The following is a 22,133-nucleotide window of genomic DNA, read 5'->3' as shown; positions in this document are numbered from 1 at the left end:
ATACTCCTATGGGACTTATGTCTACTGTAGGGTACCTTACTCCAACCCCTCTGGAGTGGCTGATTGCTAATAAACATCAGTGTTAGAAAAAGATGGAGTACCCGGGGGACACATATGATAAAGAGTCAGAATGCACCGGTCTCCGAGCATCAGAGCTCTGACTCTGATTGCTCAGGAGTGACACCCTACGTGCCCTCAAAGGTTCCAGTCAGCCCACAGGCCTATATTCGACTCCCTCCTGGACGAGTCTAAGGGCATATGCATGAACACATTTTCCCATAGACACAGAATGGGCAAAACCCATTGATGCATCGGGCCCTAAGAGCTGAGCTTACAGAGCCGGAGGCTGCACTAGCCAACCAGTACGTTTGCAGAAGAGCCTAGAAAGCCGTGACGTAGTGCACACTGGCTTCTGAGCTTATTGTGTTGACGCTTCCAGCATGGAAGTAGTGCTGATGTAAAATTGTGCATTTCCGTGTGGCATAGGTGGGCATTCAGTACAGGATTCGTGTAATGAGCTGAACTTTGCATGCGCACCCGCTCGTGCATCAGCTCGTGCATGTTTCCTTTCACCCTGCACGTTCTTAAATTGTTCGAGCATGCGCACTTGTGCATGCTGTACTGGTAAATGCATAACAAGTATACTTTTAAATGTGCATTCATGTGTTTGTCAAATCTGTAACTGAAGCTTGTTTCTGGTCAACTGTTTATTATGAGTTGTTACTTCAAAGAGCAAAGACGCACTCCTGTGGCGTTTGCTTCGACACTTAATAAACCTTCAGCGAGCTTACCCGGAAACGCCTCTTCCTTATTTATTTATTGAGAAACTCCAATTTTACATCTGGCGACGAGTTTGGAGACTTCACCACCAATTTCTGTGCACATTTTTCATAGATCTGCTCCCAAATCTAAATTTAAATTCTTAATCTTTATTACAAAAATGGCATCCTCTCAACACATTTTTCAACTATATCATTTCTTACCAAAACCAGGAAAACCAAAGGAAACCTGGAAATCGTGGTTTCGAGCTTTTGAAAATTATTTAGTGGCAATTGATGCAGAAAAATATTCACCTAAGCATAAATTAGCCCTTCTTTACAATTTTCTTGACAGTGCAGGTCGTGAAACTTTTGACAATCTTCCTATTTCTGTGCCTCCACCTGGTGAAGGGGAGGGATGGCATGTTTACTCTGATGCTGCACAAAGAGTAAACAAAATATTTCTTGAGGAGCCAAGTGTTATGTTGGAAAGATTCAACTTCATAAAAAGAAAGCAAAACTCAGATGAATCAGTTGAGGATTTCATCTCCTCATTAAGAAACTTGGCTGCAAATTGCAATTTTGTCCCTGCGTTAGACTTTCATATAAGAGATCAATACACATACAGTTGTTACCATAAGAAAATTCAAAAACGCATTCTCAGCTGCAGAGATCTTCTTTGGCCGAAGTTATTGATATTGCAAAGGTCATAGAAAGATCTATTATTACTTCAAAATACATTTCTAATGAAAATGTCACTATTGTTAATGTTGTTCAACAGGATTCACCTGTTAATGCTGTTTCTTTCAGGCCAATTAATTTTGTTACAGGTGCGTATCCAGCTCTCATCTGGGTGATAGTCCTGTTTGCACTGCTCTAGGAAAAAGGTGGACCAATTGTAATAAAATAGGTCATTTTCATACAGTTTGTAGAAGTAGGAAAGTAATTAGGGTTAGCAGCCTACAAACTTCGGATCACGCAAATATTTCTACGTCTGATTCAAATGTTTCTTTATCTGATGATGTAGAGAGACTCGTGCTTTTCATTCAATTGTGACAAACGTTTATGTTGCTCCCCAGGGTAATAACATTGTTGGTTGGCAGGATTTAGCACACATGGGTTTCAAGCTGGTTCCTGGCTCTTACAACCCAGTCCAAATCAATGATGATGTTTGTGTTTCCTCTATTTCAAGAATTTCAGAGAATGATCCTGATTTTCCTGATGTTTCTCTTCCTGATGTTTTCAATTCAAAAATACAAAACATTTCAAGGGTTGAACATGATATTAAATTAAAAACCAATGCCATTCCCATCATTCACAAAGCCAGGGCCATTCCTTTGAGAGTTAGAGATGATCTTAAGGTTTTGTTGGACAAAACGGCTGCTGAAGGTATTATCAAACCTACTGATTGATCCGAAAGGGTCAGTCCCATAGCAATAGTTATGAAGAAATATCAATCTATTTGTTTGTGTGCAGATTCACTCTCACTTAACAAGAATATTGTAGTAGATTGTCACCCAAATTCAAAATTCAAATTCAAAAATAACTTTATTCGGTATTTGTCAAAACACCATAAAAGCGTACAATACAAGGTACATTCCAAACACAACATTAAAAACTTGATATTAAAACAAAAACACTGCAACCAATACACTTTGTTACATTTATCAATCAATTAATCTAATCATACAGGTCATAAAAACTTTTTATAAAATACATGGTAGGAAAAATAAGTTCATTGGATTAATGGAACGGTTGAGGTAAATATGACATATTTATGTATTATATGGTGTTTATTAGGCACAGAATAATACTCAAACAAACCCTCAGCCTTCTAGTCGCTTCTCATGGTTCCTCTACATTTTATGATAAACGACAGGAATTTTATCACCACTACAATAGTAAGCTCATCTTGGAGCAAATACAATCTATGGAGAGCAGTTTTACAGCTTCTCAGGCCCCACAGCTTTAATAGTGGTAGCAGGTGTTTTTTCCTTCCCCACTGATAGTACTGACAGAAAAGAATACAGTGTATATTAGACTGAGCGGCTACTCCATCACACGGGCATTTTATCAGATTCCCAGACCAGTCATTTGGAGCAGGGAACGTTATTAGCCTAAAAAAGGAATCAGTCCTCAATCGTGCTAAGAGCATTCTATGGTAACATGAAAAATTTGGCGCCAGATATGGATGAAGGCCATGATCATGGAGGATCTGGCGATGGGCTACAATGGTAGACTTATTCCCATCTAGATAGTATCTCCTCTCCTCCAGTAAACCAAAACATGTCTCTTTTAATGCTTTTTTTGACATTTGGGCACATGAGGTTGGATTTGAGAAAAATTCTGGTTGGCCGATGGAAATCAGGAATTTTTTTACATAGGCCAACCATGGCTGATTTGAGCCCTTGGCTTGCTGCAGGCAATCATAAATTACTTCCCTATTGAAGGTCGTGTCCTCGCATGTCCAGATCTTGTGCCACAGCATGACTGGCGCTATCTTTATCAGATCAGTGATGTGGGATCTGTCAAGTTCATTGTGGCATATCGTAGTAGATGTGGAACGCGGGACTCCTAAAAGATATCTCAGGAAAGCGTTTTCCACCCTTTGAATTTGGGAGCTATCTGCAAGTCCCCATATCCCCGCCCCATACACAGCTGTAGACACGCATTTTGCTGCGTAGATCTTAAGTAGTGTGTCTACCGGTTTCCCGCCGAGTTTTTTAGCAAATTGCTTGACCGCCCCTATTGAGCGGGCAAAGGCCAGGTTCCGGGAGGTGATTGCTGTGGACCATGTCCCCCTATTGTTAAAGATAATGCCTAGGTAAGAAAACGTTTTGGACATAGCTATCTTTGCACCATTAACAAAGGTTTTGCACTCGGGAACTTTTTTACTGGTGGTACATGACATCGTGAAAGTTTTCCCCACGTTTATTTTTAGGCCTCTAGAGCTCATAAAGGATGCAAAGCCCATTAATGCCTTTTGAAGTCCCCGCTGTGTGCGGGCCATGATCACCGCATCATCGGCGTATAACAATAGTGGGACTGCGAGGCCATTTATCTTGGGGTAGTCCACCTCCAGATCAGACAAAGAAGCTGCTACCTCGTTGATGTACAGGTTGAATAGAAATGGCGCAAGTATGCAGCCCTGGCGAACACCCTTTGCTATGGGAAATTTTCTAGTTTGCTCGCCATTTTTGCCAAATCTCACCGTGGCGCCAGCATCTCTATACAACTCCTGGATGAAACTTAAGATATTTTTATCTATCCCCATTGTGTCCAGGGTTTTCCACAGCATACCATGATCCAAACAATCAAACGCTGAAGTTAAATCAACGAATGTTAAAAACAGATTCCCTTTTTTTGTTCCAATATATTTATTCATTATGAGGGACAGGTTTAGACCCTGCTCTATGGTTCCCAAACCAGACTTAAAACCATATTGGAATTTTGAAAGTATCCCATTGCTCTTCGACCAGGTTTGTAATTTGGTTAACAACACCCTGCCTGCTATTTTCATAAGATTATCTAGCAGGGAGATGGGGCGGTAACATTTTGGGTCTTGTCTGTCCCCTTTTTTAAATATTGGGATAACTATTGCTTCATTCCATGTGTTGGGAAAACCTAGTTTAGTGTAAGCATTCAGTACATTTGCTAGCAAGGGGGCCCAAAGATCTACGTTCCCTTTAAACAAATCAATAGGAACTCCATCAGGTCCAGGGGCCTTTAAACTAGCGCTCTGGGAGATGGCTTGTTCCACATCTACAGGGGAAAACAATACTTTTAGTGGGAAGTTTTCCTGAAGAAGTGGAAGAACCCCTCGCCCCGCATCCATCTCATCTTGTGAGGTCGGAGCGAGTGAATCTTTCTTGTAGAGGGAGGTAAAATAATTAACCCAGACATCTTCAGGTATGCCTATTTCCATGGTGTCTACCTTCCTGTCCAGAAAGAAGGGGGCATTAATTTCTTTCCAGAACGACGTGTTGTCCCTTAGAGCGCTTGCCTTTATCAGGGCTTCCCAGGCTGCGTTTTTGAGTTCTTTCTGTCTAAGTCGAAGGGTCTGCTTATACGCCTGTCTCGCTTCCTTAACCAGGCCGCTATCCCTAGGGATGATCTTTAAGGCCTGTAAGAGGGCTTTGTGTGCCTTAGTACAGGCTCGGTTGAACCAGCCATGTAATCTTGTGTCATCCCCTAACTTTAATTTTTTAGTTAACTTGGCGTTTATTGTAGCTTTAATCCCTTCGTACGCCTGTATTATTAGCTCGGGGTTGATGCTTGGTTCTAAGCAGATGGAAAATTGACTAGATTCTTTCCGTACCAGATCTTTTAGAAAGTTTGTAGGTTCAATTTTTGCCCATTTAATGGCATAGCCATTTTTTCTGGCCAGCGCGACTGAATGACCATGAAGTATATTCATAGTGCTAGTTTTTTGGGTCCCCGATTTCCCTAGACTAAGGGAGGTGCTGATAGGGAAATGATCGCTTATTGCTAGATCCTCCGTATCAAAACCCCCCACCCAACCTTGATTCCTGTTAGAGACTAAAATAAAGTCAATTACAGTGCCTGCCCCATGGCCAAAAAAAGTTGTATGGAACGCTACAGGTGGCTGACAGAGTTCATTTGCAAAAGCAAGATCCCACTCGTGCATGAATTGATTTAACAGGTTGCCCCCTATGGAGTGTTCAAAGTGCGTAGTTGGATCCCCTTTTAGGTCAAAGATGCCACAGTTTTTAGTTTGACTATAGGGGCACAAGTGGCAATTAAAATCCCCTGCTATAAGTTAGCAGTCTGCCGCCTGCCCACCTTTCTTTAATAGTGAGTCCAACTCCGCTATTAGGATTTTAACCTCAACTTTTGGCGCGTTGTTATAGAGGTTGATCAGGAAAAAGGAGCGCCCGTTCGATTTAATAAACAGGCCTTGTAGTAAGCTCCCTACGCCTGCTTTTGATCCGCTTGCCTCATACATACTCTGTTCTATATTACAGAGGTTTGAAGTAAAAATACACAGTCCCCCAGAGCCTCTACCTCGGTTGCCCTGAATCGAGGGAACATAGAAAGTGCTAAAACCCTCGATGTGGGTCTCAACTGGGTCCCAACACTCCTGTAGGCAGATTATATCCTGCCTTTCCATGAACGTTAGAAATAACTGGTCCCGCATTTTTTTTGCCAGCCCAGCAATATTCCATGATGTTATTTTTAATAGACATTTCCCCTCATTTGTTAGACTCAGTTCTTCCTGGCTAGTTGGTGAGGCAATGCCCACGGGCATGGCTCCAACCTCGTTGTGGATTTGACTCTTAAACTTAAACTTGTCTACTATGCTCAGATGTGGAAGCATAGAGGTGGTTTCGGTTGTGGGCTCAGGACCGTTCTCCTTCCGTGACTTACTCAGTTTATCTATTAGATGCTGGCCTGACAATATTACACCACCCGTGTCATGATCTGATGTGGTCTCTGTCATCACGGGGTTAGTGCTTTCTACCTGGGAAGGGACATCACAGATCTTAAAATGGGGGGGTAAGATTACTGGTACCCCTGTAGTGACCTTTATTGGTCAATCGACCATATCTAAACAGTCGTATCTATTCCTTGTAGGAGCCCCCCTCCAATAATCATGATTTGGGTTTCCTCTGCTATAATACCAGGGGCGAGAATCCCAGCCTCTATTCCAGTGACTATTGCTATTCCTGTTTCTACTTCTATTGGTGTACCCAACCTGCGTCCATGGCCAATCTTGGTCTTCGTCCCAACCAGCTATATCACCATTATTGTGAGTATTTAAAGGTGGATAGAAGAAGGAAAGACGCTGTACGTCCACCCCCCCTTTTTTCGAGCGCTGGCCAGGAAGAGATATAGTCAACCATGGCAGGATCGTCACAATTGACTATAACACAGTCACCCTGTAGGCTTTTTTTCGTGTCCCCAATCCAATACACTCTTCTTACTGAGTTTATTCTGCTAAGATGTGATGGCTGTATGGGTCTGTTTTGGCTTAACCATTGCAGAACTTTGTTCCTCAGTGACCACGGGGGCTCATCCGAGCCGTCTGGCAGTTCTGACACCCCTGTTAGGACGACAGTGTACGGGGTAGCCTCAGGTGGCAGATGAAACGGCCTCCTGAATCTAGTGCCCGTCCTCTGTTTTCCCTGAGATTGGGGTGGCTGGTTTTTTTGTGATATATGTGCAGTCTCCTTTAGATTAGCTAACTGAGTATTTAACGCCACAAGGGCTGGGGTGGGTTGCGCATTATCGCTAGTGTTATCGGATTGGCCCTTTCCTTCTACAATTGGGGGTTTAGGGGTATTTTGTGAGTTTAATTTGACACCTTTATTGGTCTGGGTGTTTGCTACTTTATCTTGAACACGGGGCTTTGGGCACGCCGCTGGTGTGGTAAGCGGTTGGGCCGGTTTGGCCGGCTTTGGGCACGCCGCTGGTAAAGTAAGCGGTTGCGCCGGTTTGGCCGGTTTACTTGGCTCCTTGGATTTCCCCTCCCCCTTATCTAGGGTGCCCAGTGACTTCTGAGTGAATGCAGGGGTATTTAATTTTGCAAGTTGTTTTTCAATTATCCTTATACTTTTTTCCAGGGGTTTCAGATGATATTTTAACAATTCCCCCATGCTATTTGTAAGGAAATCGTGTAGTGATACACATGTGGTGCATGGTTTGTGTATACCACCTGCAGCGCCTAGTGCGTCTGAGTTCCCCCTTGAGTCAGTGAGCAGTGGGGGCATGTCAGAGACCACTCTGTGTGTAGGTGGGGGGGTTTGCAGTACTATAATATTGTTGCTATCCCTGATCAGGTTGCAAGGGTTTGCACGATTTGGTGGAGCCGGTGTGTTCTCCTGTAAAATCAACCCCTTACATGACCTCTTAGGTATAGCCCCCTCCCTTTCGCCCGTGGAGTTAGATTCTAATGCCATGTCTTGATTGGCTAGGAGTTGCAAATCCGGGTTTTTTTTGCAAGTCCTCCACAGAGTCAGATCCTAATGACAGTTGTGTTGCTGACAGGTCCACAGTATTTGGAACTGTGTGAACTAGTGCACTTGCCTGATTCAACAAGGGCGTGGTTGGACCCTTGCAACTTGGAGTTTGTGCTAGAGCCAAGGGGCCCAATGACGATCTTTTCCTGGCAATCTCCAGTTCATGTGACACCCGGCGATCTATCAATTGGATGGTATTATCGATAACAGCATTGGCTTTGTTCAGAAATAAGTCAATGGGTCCGGTTATGTCAGTGGGTTTATCTGTCTTTTTACTTCTAGTGACTCTAGTCATGGTCGGGCGCTATGCAATAGTGATAAGGCAAACACAGACAGGTCTCACTGTTGGGTGAAGATGTGGGTGTAGGTCCCCACAGTTAATATCGGAACAAGTCTTGGAATGAAAAAATAAAACACAAATACCGTGGCCCAGTCCAGTCTCTCACAGTCTGGAACGGGCTGAAACGGGCCCGCGCTTGGCCCGGGCTTCGCCCCGCGCTTCTCCTCGCGCGCGTCCCGCGTTGCGTGTGATGCGGTTGAATTTGAGGGGAGGTTGAAGGGGCGTTACCGCCGGGGGAAGAGGCACCAGGTGGAAGAAGCAAAGGCTTCTGGTCCTCGCAGTCCCCCGGTGCAGGCAGCCTAAGGAAATGGGGTCAAGCGCACGCTGGGTGCTGATAGGCACTCCGTCGACCACGGAAGAGCTCCCACCAGCGGCGCGACCTCCAAGGAGTCTGGGCACAGCCAAGCACAATTTGCGTGGAAGTCGCCCTTCGTTTCAAAGCAGCAGGAATCCAATAGGTAAGTGAGTGGCACCCGCGAAGCGGGTGTCACGAACAGTAAATAGGCAGCAGCAGATGGAGGGCGTTACCGCCGGGGGAAGAGGCACCAGGTGGAAGAAGCAAAGGCTTCTGGTCCTCGCAGTCCCCCGGTGCAGGCAGCCTAAGGAAATGGGGTCAAGCGCACGCTGGGAGCTGATAGGCACTCCGTCGACCACGGAAGAGCTCCCACCAGCGGCGCGACCTCCAAGGAGTCTGGGCACAGCTAAGCACGATTTGCGTGGAAGTCGCCCTTCGTTTCAAAGCAGCAGGAATCCAATAGGTAAGTGAGTGGCACCCGCGAAGCGGGTGTCACGAACAGTAAATAGGCAGCAGCAGATGGAGGGCGTTACCGCCAGGGGAAGAGGCACCAGGTGGAAGAAGCAAAGGCTTCTGGTCCTTGCAGTCCCCCGGTGCAGGCAGCCAAAGGAAATGGGGTCAAGCGCACGCTGGGAGCTGATAGGCACTCCGTCGACCACGGAAGAGCTCCCACCAGCGGCGCGACCTCCAAGGAGTCTGGGCACAGCTAAGCACGATTTGCGTGGAAGTCGCCCTTCGTTTCAAAGCAGCAGGAATCCAATAGGTAAGTGAGTGGCACCCGCGAAGCGGGTGTCACGAACAGTAAATAGGCAGCAGCAGATGGAGGGCGTTACCGCCGGGGGAAGAGGCACCAGGTGGAAGAAGCAAAGGCTTCTGGTCCTCGCAGTCCCCCGGTGCAGGCAGCCTAAGGAAATGGGGTCAAGCGCACGCTGGGAGCTGATAGGCACTCCGTCGACCACGGAAGAGCTCCCACCAGCGGCGCGACCTCCAAGGAGTCTGGGCACAGCTAAGCACGATTTGCGTGGAAGTCGCCCTTCGTTTCAAAGCAGCAGGAATCCAATAGGTAAGTGAGTGGCACCCGCGAAGCGGGTGTCACGAACAGTAAATAGGCAGCAGCAGATGGAGGGCGTTACCGCCAGGGGAAGAGGCACCAGGTGGAAGAAGCAAAGGCTTCTGGTCCTCGCAGTCCCCCGGTGCAGGCAGCCAAAGGAAATGGGGTCAAGCGCACGCTGGGAGCTGATAGGCACTCCGTCGACCACGGAAGAGCTCCCACCAGCGGCGCGACCTCCAAGGAGTCTGGGCACAGCTAAGCACGATTTGCGTGGAAGTCGCCCTTCGTTTCAAAGCAGCAGGAATCCAATAGGTAAGTGAGTGGTACCCGCGAAGTGGGTGTCACGAACAGTAAATAGGCAGCAGCAGATGGAGGGCGTTACCGCCGGGGGAAGAGGCACCAGGTGGAAGAAGCAAAGGCTTCTGGTCCTCGCAGTCCCCCGGTGCAGGCAGCCAAAGGAAATGGGGTCAAGCGCACGCTGGGAGCTGATAGGCACTCCGTCGACCACGGAAGAGCTCCCACCAGCGGCGCGACCTCCAAGGAGTCTGGGCACAGCTAAGCACGATTTGCGTGGAAGTCGCCCTTCGTTTCAAAGCAGCAGGAATCCAATAGGTAAGTGAGTGGCACCCATTAACTAACATTCAAGATCTTTTATCCAATGTTGCTGGTGCCACTTGTTTTACCATTTCAGATTTGCAATCTGCGTATCATCAAATTCCACTTTCCAACGCTTCAACTGATCTCACCACATGTATCACCCCTTTTGGGGCATAAAAGTATTTAAGGTTACATTTTGGTTTGGCCTCTGCGCCCAGCGTTTTTCAAAGATTTATGGATTTTCTGTTAGAAGGTATTGGCTCAGTACAGGCATATCAGGATGAGGGGCTTATTTATTAAAAAAATAAGTCAGACCGCTTAGTCACATTAAGAAAAGTTCTTAACAATTTTAGAGAGTTTGGAGTCACATTGGGCACTGAGAAATGTACGTTCGTGGCCAACTCTCTTGATTATTTAGGTCACACAATTTCAGCTTCTGCAATTACACAAAAGGTTTCACTTACGCAGGCCATATCTCAAGTTACCACACCCAAAAATAAGGATTTACTCAGATCATGTTTGGGTATTGTGAGAAGTTGGCCTGGCATATGCTGTCTACTAGTTATAGTGGGCACCGTGCACCAGTCCAACCAACCCCTTATTGATGGTAGGTTTAAGACAACCTTTATTGAAAGCTATCCTATTGGTAGCACTGGAGACCAGCCTTCAGGCTAAGTCTTGAAGGAATGTAAAGCAGCTTGGCTTACCAGATCAAAACCTCTTGAATGCCTAAATGAAAGGAGAACCACACAACGTATATATATAAAATATATATATTTATTAATAAACACTCTTTAGTAATCTCTTTATGAGATTACAGAGCCAAGTACACGATACAAACACCATAGAACTTAAGTAAATAGCACAATATACAATGGGCCCCACGGGGGGACCAAACCATCTTTTAAGAAAGTGGTTTAAGAACCACAAGTTTACTAGACACAAGGCCTGGAGCCTGTAGAATCGCGGGGACCCCAAGGAACCACCCAAGCTAGTGACACAGGGGACCCTCGGGGGACGTGTGCAGTGTGAGAACACAGCTGTGAGCTCCGTTTGCTTCTATGGGGAAAGTCGCAGTTCGAAATTTAAAGTTTAAGGACACTTAGGAGAGGACTTTGAGCAAACCCCTTTAGACTTAAGGGTTCTAGGGCAAAACACACATGGGAGCACTGGAGTACTCGAGTTATCTCACCCAGGGTAGCCGGGTGCATAGGTGTCAAATGCTGTCAGGAATCGGCATAGTTTTCAATGGCGCCATGCTGCAAAGTGCTGCTGCCATGAAGAGGGAACGTTTCCGGTGTGATCCAAGCTTGGATTGAAGATGTGAAGATCCTGAAAGTAGAGGGGACAGAGTCTGGGTCACTTGCCAGTGACCATGGGCACGATAGACGAATGCCCACCGATGTCGGGTGATTCAGGTGCTAAGAGGTGAAGCTTGACTCTGCAGCCACAAGGACTAGGAGGGGTCAACGATGACCAGTAGCTGGATTTGAGCTGTCCCACAAAGTATGTTGAGTGCTGCGGTGTCGGTGCTCAGATTAAACACAACAGGCCTTGGCAACAGCAACCCCACAGAAAGAGAAAAGATGCTTCCGAAAGGACAAGCAAGGTACAGGGGACTCACCAAGCAATGCAGAGTCAGGGTACATCTGGAGCAAACAGAGAAGCCCAAGGAAAGTTAAAGTTGCCTTCTCAGGGACCCACACGTCGACCGACCAGGGAGCGCGAAGGTACCTCGAGAGAAAAACAAAGGGCCGGCTCACGGAACACTTGTGGAGTGTAGGCTGACACTCTTTGGTGAAATTGCTGCTCGAGGTATGGGTTACAAGTAAGCCAAAGCACAGCTTCAAGGATTGCCAAAAAGCATGTGCACTTGCAAATGTGCACAGTGTCCAGGGGGTCCGGTTTCATGGTCTCCACGAGGGCTACGGGTCTCAGCTTCGCTGGGAGCTTGGGTCAGCCTCTGAGAAGTCTGGGAACCGACTTCTTGTATTTCAAATTCTTTGGAGTTCTTTGGAGAAGCAAACCGGTCAAATGCGTCTTTAGTGCCTGACAAGCAGGTGAGTAACTCCTTTACTCCAAGGGAGATTCTTCATTTATCTAGGGCCGTGCAGATTGTCAAAATCAGTATCAGAGTTTCATCCAGGTAAATCTAAAGTCCTGTAGTCAGGGTTTCTTACTTTATATCCAAGGAAGGGGTGGGACAAACTCTGGGGACCCCCTATGGGAGGATTTGGAAAGAGGGGTGGCTACACTCATTCATTTTGTCCAGTTTCTCACCAGAGCAGGGGCTGGAAGCCCCCGTAACCAGTTTGAACTGGTTTGAACTGGGGTATGCACAGGGACACCAAATGTACCCCCAGTGCAGACTTCAAATCACTCTTGGAGTGCACCCACCCAACCCCAATACACTAAAGCTTGTCTGGGAGGTGGTGACACCTCCCTGTGACAGGAAATCTATTGTCTAGGCCTCTCCTGCCGGAGTTTCCTCCAGCAGCAGGAGGCCAGACTTGTGTCGGTGGCTGCAGCATCCATTTTGTGATGCTAGGGTTAAGGGAAGCTGGTACCGGGTAGCCCGGTACCCCACACTATTGGTTCTACCATGGAGGAATCATACCTCCCACACCAGTTATTCCAAGGTGTTTGACACCAAACACATGTTTCTGTGCAGCTGTTTTAAAGTTAGCATTTACTGCAAGGTTATAATGCGCTTAAGAGTATATCATCTAGGATGCATCATTAACAACCCCGGTGGAGAGATTCCGAAGGCTGCAGAGGGGCCCTGCTCATGCATGGGCACCCTCCCACACAAAACCCAGAACCCTGCCTTCAGAATTGATAAGGCCTGCCATAGGGGTGCCTGTTAGTTTCATATGTGTAGTGATTTAGGGTAGATATCGGTAACCTTTATCTAAGTAAGGGGTGCATACACCACCTTACACATGCTTCTGTAGCAGACTTGTTGTGTCATTTTGGAAGGCTTCCCAGGGGTGGCAAAATACATCCTTCAGCCCATGGTTGGCCTCTAGGGTACCTATGCCCTGGGTACATAGTATACCATATACTAGGGACTTAACCACATGACTGCTAAGGCAATTCCCCTCCTGTGCTTCAGATCCTTGAAATACATTATTTCATGACGAGCTGAGCTCGTCATGAGCAGCGAAGGGGTTAATAAGGGTACCCCAGAATCCAATCTGGAGTCTACCTATGGTACATGGAACCATTTTATAAGAAAAAGCAGATAGGCTGGGAACCTGAATAGCAGAATCCCAGCTAGACTAAAGTAAAAAAACATCAAATCACCAGGAAAAATAGTGGGAGAAAAAGAAAAATGGAAAATTTTCTTTGGAATCAAGAAGCTCGGGAGGCTTTTGTTCTGGTTAAAAAACTCATTCTTGAGGCTCCAGCTCTAGCTGCTTTTTCTTTTTTTTTAAAACCCTTATTTACGAATGCACAATACACAGCGTCTGCCTACAACCCCGCAGGGCCGGCCGCTATGACATAAGCAGGCTGAGTGTAAAGTAGATTCTGAGACAGTACGTTGCTGAAGCAATCCATCAAGTCCACATTGTCAGTGAGAGCATAGTATCATACAAGTAGGATAAGAGAGGTTTAATTTTATGTTTTTGTCGAAAGAACACCAACACACAAACACATGGTATCATAGTGGCAAGGGTTGCTGGAGGTGGGGAGGGAAAGTGATGTAGGAGAAGGGATGCTGGCAAGGGGGGGGTGACACGTGCGGGAAAACAGAGCATGCAGTGGAAGTAGAGAAGGAACGCAAATCATGGAGAGGAGGGGAAAGGGACCTCATAGTCAAGCGGAGGGGCACAGATATCTCCGCGGTAAGTATTCCACTGAGCCCAAACTCTGGACCACTTCCCTGGACGCCCTCGCGCCTCATACACAGCCTTCTCTCGGAGCATGGACCAGTCCATGTTCTCTTTCCAGGTGTTTAACAATGGTAATCTAGGGGAGCCCCAGAGCTGTGCGATATCTCTCTTTGCTACAATGTTGCCCAGGGTAACCCAAAGTGTCTGAGCAACATTACAATCAGACGGTTCCCACACATTCAACAGACAACGGCGTGCTTCGGGAAGTAGTGGGATCCCCGTGACACGACTCATAACATCATGCACTCTGGACCAGTACGCTGCAATCATCGGGCATTCCCACAGAATATGAAGGAAGGTACCATCCATCCCACACCCACGCCTGCATCGTCCATCCGAGACCAAACCCATCCGCACCAGACGCACCCCAGTCAGATACACACGGTGGAGGATCTTCAACTGGACGAAGCGAAGCCGTGCCGGGATAGCCACCTCCTTAGGGGAAGACACAGCTGACTGCCAGTCCTCGTCGTCTAATTCGAGTCCGTCAGCCGTCCAGGCAGCCCGGAGCTTCTCAAGCTGGTCAGCCCTGTTGTTAATAAGCTTTTTGTAGATTAAGGAGATGGTACTATCCGGGACGTGGCCGTCTAGGACTCGATCTTCCAGGGGGGAGGACTGCGGTATATCGGAACCAGGTGGAAAGACGGAAGACAAGGCGTGCCTCACCTGCATGTACCGGAAGTGCTCTCTATCATCGAGCCGGTATTCCAGTTTCAAGGACTCAAAGGACTTAACTGCGCCCCGTGCCCACAGGTCCTCCACCGTGCTGATCCCAATCATGTCCCATTTCTCAAACCCTTTCGTCTTCCACAGGTTGCCTAACCGCTCCGAATCATACAGTGGCGTCTTACGTGTCAGCCTACCACCCCAGCCCGTGGCCACGGTAGCATCTCTCCATGCCCGCACTGCACATTTCGTCGGGCCCGTAAGGAGTCGAAAGGGTGCCTTTGAATACAGAGCCCTATTAAAATTGCCACCAGGCAACAGTAGTTTATCCAAGGCGAAGGCGGGAGCGGGCTCCGGAGCATAGGTCGCATGGTTGATGGCGCTCAGGTGTGAGGCCCAGTAGTACCGTCTAATATCCGGCAAAGCGATACCCCCGTCATACCAGGAGAGCGTAAGCTTGGATAAGGAAATGCGAGCACGGCCATCCCAAATAAGTTGTCGCTGTAAACTCTCGACTTCGCGGAAATAGCGAGCCGGAACAGGGTCGAAGAAATTTTGCAGGGCGTAGAGAAATCGGGGGAGCGACATCATTTTAAAGAGTGCCGCCCGGCCCAATGGAGATAGAGGCAAATCGCGCCAACGTCGAACATCTTGCTTCAGTCTACGGAGCGGAGCGTACAAATTTCGCTCGTAGCGGACAGAGGAGGTCATGGATACATAGATCCCCAAATACTTAAAACCGTCGGCCGCTACCAGAATGGGAAACCTGCGGGGGAGAGGCGGCAACGTACCAGCTATGACGTAGACACAGGACTTGGTCCAGTTAATGACAAGTCCCGAGTTCTTACCGAAGGACGTGAGAACGTCGAAAAGAACGTTGAGCGACTTCTGAGGGGAAGTGAGATAAAGGAGGATATCATCCGCGTACAAGGAGACACGATCCTCGAGGTCTGGGGACCATCGGATCCCTTTGATAGAAGGTTCCCACCTGAGCCATGCGGCAAGGGGTTCGAGCGCCAATGCGAATAGGAGCGGGGAGAGCGGACAGCCCTGACGCGTGCCACGGCCTAAGGGGAAGGGGTCCGAACACCTACCATTCACCGCGACCTGAGCAAGTGGCCGTTCGTAAAGAAGCTTGACCCATGCGATGAAATTAGGGCCAAAGCCGAATTTAGCGAGGACCGCCCATAGATAGGGCCATTCGATAGTGTCAAATGCCATTGTGGCGTCCAGGGAAGCGACCACTGCCGGCTCGGCGAGGATTGGAGCTCTCGCGAGAACGCTGTGGAGTCTACGCAGATTGAGGGCAGTGTTCCTATGGGGGATGAAACCGGATTGATCCGGATGAATTAGGTCGCAAATAACCTTAATCAACCGATTGGCCAGTACCTTAGCAAGGGTTTTGGGTTCCGCGTTGAGGAGGGAAATGGGGCGGTACGAGGCGCAGTGGTCACGAGGTTTGCCGTCCTTATAAATGACGACTATGGTAGCGAGGCGCTGCTCAAGGGGGAGGCATCCAGCCTCAACCGCCTCGAGAAGCATGAGACGCAGGTGGGCGGCCATCTTGTCGGGACAAAGTTTATAAAGTTCAATGGGGAGTCCATTAGGGCCCATCGCCTTTCCCGAGCGAAGGGATCGGATTGCGAGGGCAATCTCATCAACAGTAAGAGGGGCCTCCAGGGCAAGGCAGTCCTCATCCGACACAGTGGGCAGGGCGATGTCGCGAAGCAGTAGCCTGGAATCGGCCTCATCACGATCGCTAACAGGCGCGTAAACCGTTCGGAAGTGGTCCACAAAGCATTCAACAATTTCACCCGGATCAGTAACACTCACACCAGATTCACGAACAATGGCAGGAACAACACGACTCGCACGTTCAGTCTTATCCAGCCACGCAAGAAGCTTGCTAGCCTTGTCACCCACGTCATACAGTCGGCCTAGTTGATTCGCCCGCATCAATTTAGCAGCATCCGTGACACAGGCCTTATAGTCTGCCTGCTTCAATTCCAAAGCGTGTAACAGTGCAGGCGTGTCATTCCCACCCAGCTCACTTTCAAGCGCTGTAATTTCGGTTTCAAGAGCCACAACAGCCTCCCTCTTGACCCTACGCTCTGCGGCAATGAATGATAGGGCGGAACCCCTAATAACCATCTTGAAGGCCTCCCAAAGAACAGTGGGGGAAGTGACCGAGCCCACATTCTCAGAAAAGTAGCAATCTATTGCCTTAACCAAATCCGAGCGGAGCCGGGGGTTTCGAAAATGCCAGGGAGGAATTGGGGGGACCCTGTTGCCAAGTAGACCGCCCACAGAAATCGTAATCAGCAAGGGGGAGTGGTCAGAGATACCCCGGGGAAGATGTCGTATCTCCCGAACAGTGGACAGAGTGGAGGCTAACATAAGAAAATAGTCGATACGGGAGAGGCTACCATGTGCACCAGAGTGAAAGGTGTATTGCTGGAGTGTGGGGTGTAGTGAGCGCCAGACATCTGCCAAGCCAAAAGTATCAGCCATCTCACTGAGCCACAACTGGGACTGCAACAATACCCTAGGGGGAAACCGATCACATTCATCGGACATCACAGAATTAAAGTCCCCACCCAAGATCAACAAGCCGTCCGGGAGCCCAAGGAGAGTTCTGCCAAGATCCGCATAGGTGGTAGCCTGCAGTCCCGGGGGAATATAGACAACAACAAACACGATCTGTTTACCTTCCCACCTCCCAGAAACAGCAGCATACCGCCCACGGTCATCAAGGATAACCTCGTCAATGGCAAGAGCAAGGGAAGACTTCACCATGATACCCACACCCCGAGAACCTGAAGTGAAACCAGCGTGTGCAACCAGGCGATAACCCCGGCGGTCTAAGGCCTTGCAAGCATTTCCAATCAAGTGGGTCTCCTGAAGGAATACAACATCTGGGGTGTGGCGCCTCAAGAATTGCAGTACAATGCCCCGCTTAAACCTATCACCCAACCCGTTTACGTTCCAAGAAAGAACCCGCACTTCACCCCCCCCCATTGTGGCCAAGACATTCCACCCCCACCCACCAGCAGAGCCCACAGTTGAAAGTCATTGCAAAATGTGAAATACCATGAAAACCAAGACAGAACATACTAAACGAAACACAACCAAGTCCCCAGAAACCAACCCCAAAACCAAAACCCGTTACAACACCCCCCTCCCTGCACCCCTGCTGACTAAAAAGCCACCCCCAACTGCAGTGTGCCTGTCGCCCCATATTATCTACACAAAGAACCCCCCAAGGAGGAAGGGAGAAATCACCCGTTCCCGCACCGTCACGGGCAGTAACATAGAGCACAAAGTTAATTTACACAGTACGTTGCATAGTCTCAATCAGAACCTCTGGGGTCCCAATTACTCCTGGGCCGTTGCACCACCTTCCGCACCACCAGGGCCTCCGCATCCAAAGTCATCTGCCGGCAACGAGTCCAACCAGTCAGCAGCACGTTCAGGCTGATCGAAAAAGTAGGCACGTTCTCGAAATTCGATCCGTAGCCGGGCGGGAAACAGCATGGCGTATTTCAGTCCCCGATCTCTCAAGCGACGCTTCACTCCAAGGAAACCCGATCTTTGTCGCTGCACTTGGGGAGTGAAATCGGGATATATGGAAACAGAGTTATTGTCATATTTCAAAGGGCCGTGCTTACGGGCGGCCTGGAGGATAGCGTCTCTGTCCCGGTAGTGAAAAAGCCTCGCAATAATAGGCCTCGGTGGGCTCCCTGGCTTCACTTGCCCTCCCGGAAAACGATAGGCGCGCTCCACGGCAAAGAACTTACTGAGTCCCGCTGGAGCCAGTTGAGCGACAATAAGTTCCTCGACCAACAGGTCGGTCGATACAGCACCATCACATTCCGGCACTCCGACCAGGCGTATGTTATTCCGCCTGGCCCTGTTGTCATAGTCCTCCATCCGCTTGAGCAGTAGATCGTGCGCGGCACGCAGATTACCAATCTCAGATTGCGCCTCAGCCATGTCCGTCACCAGACTCGATGCTTTAAGATCCAGAGCCTTCACCCGCTCATTCGTTTTGGCTAAGTCGGGCCGAATAAGAGTTACATCCACCGCCACTGTGTCTATTTTGGACACTACGGCTTCGAATTGCTGACTCATATCGGCCTTAAGTCCAGTAATGGCAGCCAAAAGATCTTGGAGCGGTACCTCCGACGAAGATGGCATGTCTGTTTGAAGTCCTTCAGCACCAACGCTTGTGACCCCGGGGGAGCCTCGCGGCTGGGTGTAGCGTTCGATCATGTTGGACTGGACCGATCCCCCCCGGGTCGCAGCCTTCCGACGTTTTTCGGCCTCCGCTTTGGTTGCCATCTCACGGTCAATGTTGGCCGGATAGCCAGGAGAAGGAGCGAGAAGGAGGAAAAGTCCCGAAACTCCGACGTGCCAGTGAAATGGGAGTATCGCAACCTCCGTGCCAGTCCTACGGAGGGAAGTGCAGGCTGTGAGGGCAACAGGCGAAGGGAGAGTAGGAGGAGACAAGAACAAAGAGATGGAAACCGAAAGTGAAAGCAGTACACCTCCGGTGGGCCAGATGCCAGTCAGCCGTTGTTGTTCAACTTCAGGTCGGCCACAGTGGGTAGCCGAGTCCCCGGTCGCGCCCGTGGGCAGGCCAAAAAGTTGCAGATGTCAGAAAAATGGTCCCCAGGGTCCGTTTTCGACCAAAAAAGGATCGTTAGCATCAGTGAAGATAGCGCTGCAATAGCCCGTCAAAATGACCAGGATAGGTGAAGGATAAATAAAGAAGGACGGCGCGGGTCTCGGGAGCTCTCTGCTCACGCGACCATCTTGGATGCCCGCGTAGCTCCTCCCTCTAGCTGCTTTTTCAACTGGTTATAAATGCACCATTTCTGCTGATGCTAGTCAACCTGGTCTAGAAGCAGTTCTTTGTCAATAGATCAATAGGAAAGAGAATACTATAGATTTCTCTTCCAGGACATTGACAACTGCTCAGGGTAACAACAGCACCATTGAAAGAGAGGCCCTAGCCTGCTCATGGACTGTAGAGAAATTTAGAACATTTATTTGGGGCATACATTTTGAAATGATTGGATCATGGTTAAGTCTCCCAACAAGGTTAAAAAAGGTCTTTCCAAATTTTCTCTTCCTGTTCAAATTCTCAAGCTTGCCAAAGGGTCCTTGTTTTTGGATTCTAAAGGTTGGTGGAACAAAAGAATGTTAGTCAGGTTAACTCCTGATCAAGCTTATAAATTTTAGCCAACAAGTAAACTGGTTTACATGATGATTTACATCTTTCTCAGTTTTCTAGAGATTCATCGCTTGATAAATCTCTTACAAATAATGATGTTGAATCCCATGTTTCTATTGCAGTCTCCAATGCAGTTTCTCCCTCTGCAACACCATTTTCACAAGCTGGTTTTGAATTTGACACCCAATGTCACCATTTCAAGACCTTCTCGCAATTGTACCTTTCCTTCCAAATTTAAGAATTTCTTTATGAACTAGAATGTGAACCTCATGTCTTTAACTTATTGGTTTCATTGTACATATGTACATTTTTAGTTTTTCATTAATAGGGGGAGGGTGATGTAATGAGCTGAACTTTGCATGCGCACCCGCTCGTGCATCAGCTCGTGCATGTTTCCTTTCACCCTGCACGTTCTTACATTGTTCACAGAGCAAAGACGCACTCCTGTGGCGTTTGCTTCCTCACTTAATAAACCTTCAACGAGCTTACCTGGAAACGCCTCTTCATTATTTATTTACTGCAAAGTTCCAACCTTACCATCCAATGCATGGCACCCCCTTTCCGTGAGCACTCTCTGTGACATGCTCGTGCTCTCTGCTGATCTCAATATCTTAGTACTCACACCGACTCGTTGAAGCACTCCGTTCTCAATCGTACATACATGTCCATCAGTGCATCCGGGACCGCCAGTCCGACGTAGTGCGATTCATCTAATTGAACCATCACACCAGGTGCGTAACACAGGCCCCCACAGTCCCCGTGGTGTGGGGGGGGGGCCGTGCTCCAGGGGGCCCCCTCTGCACAGTGCTCTCATCCGAGAGCTCGAGCAGGGGGCTGCGAGGAGGGTAGAGCGGGTGGACACGTCCTAATATGAGCCGGGTGGAGAGGACGAGAGGCAGATACAGATCAGGGGTGAAGCCTTGGAGGGGGAGAAAAGAATGGGAAAGTCTGAGAGGAGAGAGGGGGTGATGGGTAAGAGACAGATTGGACAGGGTGACAGGGTGATCAGTGAAGAGAAGGCAGGTAAGAGAGGTCCCGAAGAGCATGAAGGAGTTGAGTGAACCAAAAGGGAGAGGCGAGGAGAGAGAGAGGAGACAGCAACAGAGAGAGAGATGGAGTGGCCGCCACTTACAGAAGTCACTGTAATTGTATTTATATAGCTCTTACTACCCATGACGAGGGGCTGAAGAAGGAGATAAGGGAGAGAAGTAAAGGTTGAGACCGGAGAGCGGATAAAGGAGAAACAGATAGAAGAGAGGAAACTGATGAGCGAGTGTACAGGAGGATGAAAGAGATTGGGCAATATGACTACAGATATAGGGAATGACATAAAAGACTGCAGGAGCGAGGTCACCAAAGAATTGGGACGGGGAGAGAACAAGAAGAAGTGGCGGACTCAAAAAAAGAGACGGAGAGGGATGGATGGAGACAAACAGGGAGTGTGAGTGGGACTGATGGAAAAAATGAGGAGGGGGTGCAGGGTGGGTGGAGGGGACATACTAGAGGGAGTGATGAATAGAGAGAGCCAGCACAAGAGAAAGACAATGATGGGGACAGGAATGGACATAAGTGATGGAGAAGAGACCTTTGGTTGATCGAGAACGGAAGGAAAGAGTGAGAGAGATAAAGATAAAAGGGGAAAGAAACGCCAATGCAAGAAACAGGGAAGAGAGTGAGTGAATGAAAAGGAAGTGATGGAGAGACTCGAGGGAGATGATCTGATGGAGACACACAGGGAGGACACTGAGTGATAAAGAGTGCGTGATGAGAAAGACAAAGAGCATTAGATATGATGGAGACACAGGTAGAAGAGTGATCAAGAGAGACAATGACAATATTGTCTGATGGAGACACGCAAATAGGAGAAAGAATGATAGATAATGATTGATGGAGAGAGACAGCGAGGATATTTTGTGATGGAGACACACATGAGAGTGAGTGACAGAGAGAGGAAGTGATGGAGAGACTCGAAGGGCATCATCTAATGGAGACTCATAGCGAGGAGAGTGATTGAAGAGAGTGCTTGATAGAGAGGAAGTGATGGAGAGACTCGAAGGGCATCATCTAATGGAGACTCATAGCGAGGAGAGTGAGTGAAGAGAGTGCTTGATAGAGAGGAAGTGATCGAGAGACTCGAAGGGCATCATCTAATGGAGACTCATAGCGAGGAGAGTGAGTGATAGAACAACAGAGTGATGGAGGGAGAGAGACAATGACAATATTGTCTGATGGAGACACGCAAATAGGAGAGAGAATGATAGATAATGATTGATGGAGAGAGACAGCAAGGATATTTTGTGATGGAGACACGCAG

Source organism: Lissotriton vulgaris, chromosome 4_1, assembly GCF_964263255.1.
Source record: "Lissotriton vulgaris chromosome 4_1, aLisVul1.2, whole genome shotgun sequence".
In the NCBI taxonomy this organism is placed as follows: domain Eukaryota; kingdom Metazoa; phylum Chordata; class Amphibia; order Caudata; family Salamandridae; genus Lissotriton; species Lissotriton vulgaris.
The sequence above is the reverse complement of the archived record's forward strand: the minus strand, read 5'-3'. Positions refer to the sequence as shown.